Below are 5,741 nucleotides of genomic sequence, written 5' to 3'. Positions count from 1 at the left end.
ATGTACATATGAAAATGTTTAATGTAGGAGTATCCCATGTGCACATGTGGTGGGGCAGCGGCAGCATAATGGTGGTGGCAGGTTTCCCTGTGTCTCCCTAGTCTCAGGGCCTAGCTTGGCTCTCCAGGCCATTTCAGCCCCTCAACACCCTTCCTTCAATCTAGAGACAAGTGTATAGGCTTGAATAGCCTCGGGTAAAGGCATGGAGAACTCCAGGTAGAGAGAATGACAGCATGGGTGGGGGCTGATAGGATGACCTCACCAGGCAGATAAGATGAAAAGCCTGTTATCTCCATGAATGGTCCTTGGTTGGACTATCAGTCTCAGAAAAGACCCCTGGGCCCAGATTTTTTTTCTCTTCTTGTGGAGCTCCTGTCCCCTCCAGATCTTAATATCTCTCACTTCTTTCATAAGATTCCCTGCACTCTGCCCAACGTTTGCTTATGAGTCTTAGCCTCTGCTTTGATACACTTCTGGGTAGAATCTTTCAGAGGCCCTCTGTGGTAAGCTCCTGTCTAGTTCCCTGTTTTCTCCCTCCTCCACTGTCCATCCTATTTACCTTTCTGAGTGAGGATTGATCATCTTACCCAGGGTCCTCCTTCTTGATTAGCCTCTTTACGTGTACGGATTTTAGCATGATTATCCTCTGCTCAGATGTAGCCCATGGTAGCTCAGTATCCAAGTGGGTTCCCTAATAATGAGAACAGGGACTGTCTCTGACATGAGCTCAGTGGCTGGCTCTTTAATCACCTCTCCCTGAGGGGGTTTAGCCTTACCAGGCCACAGAAGACAATGCAGACAGTCCTGATGAGACCCGATAGGCTAGGATCAGATGGAAGTGAAGGAGGACCTCTCCTATCAGTGGACTGGGGGAGGAGCATGGGAGGAGAAAAAGGAGGGGGTGTTATTGAGATGGAACAAGGGAGGAGGTTACAACTGGCATACAAAGAGAATAAACTGTAATTAATAAAAAAAAGATTAACTTTTTTAAAAGGTGAACGTATGGATCGAGCTGGGAGATGTGACATGATGCCACACAATATTAAACAGTTGCAGAGACTGAACCAGGTCATCTTTCCAGTCAGAGATAATGATAAAGTCTACAAGGATGTGCTGGAGGTTGGAGAACTAGGAAAACTTGCATATTTCAATGATATAGCTGTAAGTGTGGTGTGCCGCAGGGTGGATCATTCACAGACTCAAAAGAGACTTTCAATCATGACACTAGAATGCTGGCACCTTACCGAAGACTAGGAATAGGAACTCAAATCCTAAATCATGTCCTAAACGTCTGTGAGAAAGATGGCAGTTTTGACAACATCTATCTGCATGTCCAAACCAGCAATGAGTCAGTGATTGACTTTTACAGGAAGTATGGCTTTGAAAATATTGAGACAAAAAGGAACTACTAGAAGAAGATAGAGCTTGCAGATAGATGCTCATGTGCTCAAGAAAAACCTCAAAGTCCCATCTGGTCAGAATGCATAGACACAAAAGGCAGACAACGGCACCAGTTATAAATGAACTTTACTGCACTTGCTTGTCTCCAAATGAAAGAAAGACCCATTGATTCCCCCACCCACTATTCTTCAGCTTTCCTCCCTTGTTATTCGTCCTTTTTTTCCTTTAAAGTTTTTAATACTTTCAGTGACTCTTAAAAATGCTCATATTTGAATTGTTTTAGTTCTCTTTATTTTTGTGAGGTGTTTGGACTGAAGGAAAGAGAAGATAGGTATGTATAGTTTCACAGTTGAGATGTCTCCCCAAATTGGGTGTCAGATGATTTAAAAATTTTGGCAGTTTACTTTTTTTTTATTAATTACACTTTATTCATTTTGTATCCCCCCATAAGCCCCTCCCTCCTCCCCTCCCGATCCCACCCTCCCTCCCCTTTCTGCATGCATGCCACTCCCCAAGTCCACTGATAGGGGAGGTTCTCCTCTTCTTTCTGATCTTAGTCTATCAGTTCTCATCAAAAGTGGCTGCATTGTCCTCTACTGTGGCAATTAAAACATCCTGTTTTCACATTGAAGGGCAGAGCCTACAACATTGTTTATTTCAAAAGACAAAAAGAAACAGCAGCAATATCTTGTTCTCTAATTAATAGACTAGCTTGGTGCATTTGTAGTACTTTGAGTTTTAAAGACTGTCTGTGGGATGCTAATCCCTGACATTGCCTTCACTCTACCTATAGTCCTTTGAGCTCTCTCAGGAGTTGGACCATTGTTTCCCTTGTGAGAAAATAGCAAACTTATTTAGGTTTTTAAAGCAATTTTTCCTCTCAGTTTGCTGATTGGCGGGGCAGTGTGTAGGGAGTATTATACTTTGGTCAACGTATTTCAGTAAAACTGCTTTTTTTTTCCTTCTTCTTTCCTGCTGTTTATTTTGTTAGTAGAGACATTAACTGGTAGACTGTGAGCTGATGAAATTAACTTTTTTAATATCCCAGCTAGAGATATGGCTTCTAACTGACCTAAAGAAGATGGTTATAATTGATTTTTTTCTCTTGATTTTTATTAAGTCCAGTAATAGTGTATCTGTGTAAATGGAGTTATGCCCTTATAAGTCTATGTCCCTCAATAAATCTGAAGCAAGTGTTTTCTCTTGGACATACAGAATTACATAAAAGCTTAGATGGACATGTCACACATTAAGTGTATTTATGTCAACTAATACAGATTGTTAATAGTGTGGGCACTGAGCATTTGATAATATGTGCAAGAATTTCCAGACAGTATTTTTGAAACTATGATTGTTATGCTATTGCTTATCTGTTGGAGAACATCCCAGATTTGCTTATACTCTGTGCCTACAGTGTTGAGTTTAAAGATTTGGAAGAAGGGAACTCAGTAGAAAAGTTTCTTCTATTCTTAGAACAGTAGAAGTATAAGGTGTTAATAGAAAGATCACTGTGAGCTCCAGTTGACAGGTTTAGTTAAGGCCAGATGATTTTCAGGCACACTAAGAGAGGCTCTGATGGGTTGAAAACTGTAACATAGATACCTGTAAGATAGTCATTTTCCTAGCATTGTCCCATCTAAAATACATAGAATTTCTTAGGTTGTCAGTAGTCATCAGTGGCTCAAGAAATATTCTCATTAGAATTTTAAAACAGTACAAATTTTATGTTTTCTTTCATTTAACGTTGAAAGGAAATTTAATACATTTTCTAAGTAAAATTGTGGTATGAAAGTCATTTCCAAATAGGTAAAATGATAAATGTGATTACCTCACAAGTTGTTTATGCACACTTTATAACTCCTTGAAGTTTTTATTTAAGAATGTGAAAGTACATAAAGTGGATTTCATTAGTCTTGAGTGCCAAGACTAATTGTAAAATTGTGGCATGAAAGTCATTTCCAAATAGGTAAAATGATAAAATTACCTCACAAGATGTTTATGCACACGTTATAACTCCTTAAAGTTTTTGTTTAAGAATGTGAATGTTTAGGCCACAGAGGAGGACTTTGCAGCCAGCCCTGAAGATACCTGAGAAAACAGGGTCAAATGAAAGGGGAAGAGGTCCTCCCCTATCAGTGGACTTGGAAAGGGGCAGGGAAGAGACCAGGGAGGGAGTGTGGGGTTGGGGAGGGAATGAGGGAGGGGAATACAGCTGTGACACAGAGTTAACAAAATGTAACTAATAAGAAAAATGAAATAAAAAAAACTTAAAAGAAAAGAAATTATATTAAATTGAAAAAAAAAAAGAATGTGAAAGTACATAAAGTGGACGTCATCACTATGAATTCTTGAGTGCCAAGAAGAATATAGTCAAGGGTTGTGGTTGAAAGATGCATGGATAGATGGATAGATGGATAGTGTAGTGAAATTGTAGAAATAACATGCTTGTTTTTTGGGTATCAGTTTCCTAGACAGTCCGAATCTAAGCTCATAAGAATAGTTTAGTTTTCTTCCTTTACTTTAATGGATAAGCTTCAGGTTGCTCTTGCTAAGAAGGCATAAATGATAAAAAGCATAATTAGTTTGAAGAAGTCAGCAATTCTGTAAACTTTCAGATAACAAAATAAATTTTGATATATAAAGGAGTTTTCTGAGATGACACTGCCTCTTTTTCTGTAACCATTTCACTTGGACTATCTGAGTAGTCCTATGAATGTATCCCTAATTCTGGTTATTGAAAACCCAAATAGCTGTCTCACAACAATTAACTATATCTTATTTTAAAAGGAGAAACAAGTAAGATGTCCTTCAACTGATGAATGGATACAGAAATTGTAGTATATTTACACAATGGAATACTACTCAGCAATTAAAAACAAGGAAATCATGAAATTTGCAGGCAAATAGTGGAATCCCTAAAAGGTCATCCTGAGTGAGGTATCCCAGAAGCAGAAAGACACACATGGTATATACTCATTTATAAGTGGATATTAAACATATTATATATGATAAACATACTAAAATCTGTACACCTAAAGAAGCTAAGCAAGAAGGAGGACCCTGGGTAAGATGATAAATCCTTACTCAGAAAGCCAAATGGGATGGAAATTAGAAGAAGGAGAAAACAGGGAACAGGACAGGAGGCTACCACAGAGGGTCTCTGAAACACTCTACCCAGAAAGGTTTCGAAGGAGAAGCTGAGACCTATAGCCAAACTTTGGGCAGAATGCAGGGAGTCTTATGGAAGAAAGGGGAGATAGGAAGACCTGGAGGGGACAGGAACTCCACAAAGAGAGCAACAGATCCAAAATATCTGGGCACAGGGGTCTTTTCTGAGACTGATATTTCAACAAAGGACCATGAATGGAGATAATCTAGAACCCCTGCACAGATGTAGCCCATGGCATCTTAGTCTCCAAGTGAGTTCCCTAGTAATGGGAACAGGGACTGTCTCTGACAAGAACCCAGTGGCTGGCTCTTTGATCATCTCCCCCTAATTGGGGAGCAGCCTTACCAGGCCACAGAGAAAGACAATGTAGCCAGTCCTGATGAGACCTGACAGGCTAGGGTCAGAGCAAAGGGGAGCTTCTCCCTATTCAGTGGACATGGGTAGGGGTATAAAAGGAGATAAGGGAGGGATGATATGATTGGGAGAGGAAAAGGAAGGGGGATGCAGCTGGGATACAAAGTGAATAAACTGTAATAAATATATAAATAAATTTTAAAAAATAAAATGTAGGAACAAATAATAAAGTTTGAATTGAGTGAATTGAGTATGTAGGCAAAAAAATAAAATAAAAAGAAATGAAATGAAATAAAATAAAATAAAATAAAATAAAATAAAATAAAATGTTTAATGTGTACCCCTCTAGCTAGGAATTAAGAGAGAACAGAAGGCAATCCTTTCTAACTATCACCTGCACTTTAGGATCATACAAATCATTTTTAAATATATTGATGTTCTAATCCCATTTCAGAAATTCAAAAATGCATGGCAACTTTAATATGCAATCCCAAGGAAAGCATCAATGGTTTTTGCTTGTTTTCTTTCCTTTCCTCTTTCTTCTTTTTTTATTGAAAATAGATATTTTTTGCTCACATGACATATTCTGATTATGATTTCCAGTCTCTCTACATGTCCCAGTTTCTATCCACCTCCTCTCCCATGCAGATACAGCCCATTTCTGTGTCTCATTGGAAAACAAATAATTTTCTAAGTGATAATAATAAAATATAAGGTAAAAAAAAAAAAAACAACAGAGAATTGGGCAAACAGGCAAACAAAGAAAAAAACATAATGAAAGGCACAAGTATCAGAGACACACTCAGGAATTCCATAA

At 38.5% G+C, this 5,741-nt stretch overlaps 1 pseudogene; it reads left to right on the top strand.

The window, feature by feature from the left end:
• Positions 1–202: 202 nt before the first annotated feature.
• On the top strand, positions 203–1,524 carry LOC129685234 (N-alpha-acetyltransferase 50-like; annotated as a pseudogene).
• Positions 1,525–5,741: the final 4,217 nt, after the last annotated feature.

Source organism: Psammomys obesus, unplaced genomic scaffold (assembly GCF_907164565.1).
Source record: "Psammomys obesus unplaced genomic scaffold, mPsaObe1.curated_primary_1811, whole genome shotgun sequence".
NCBI lineage: Eukaryota > Metazoa > Chordata > Mammalia > Rodentia > Muridae > Psammomys > Psammomys obesus.
The sequence above is the reverse complement of the archived record's forward strand: the minus strand, read 5'-3'. Positions and strand labels throughout refer to the sequence as shown.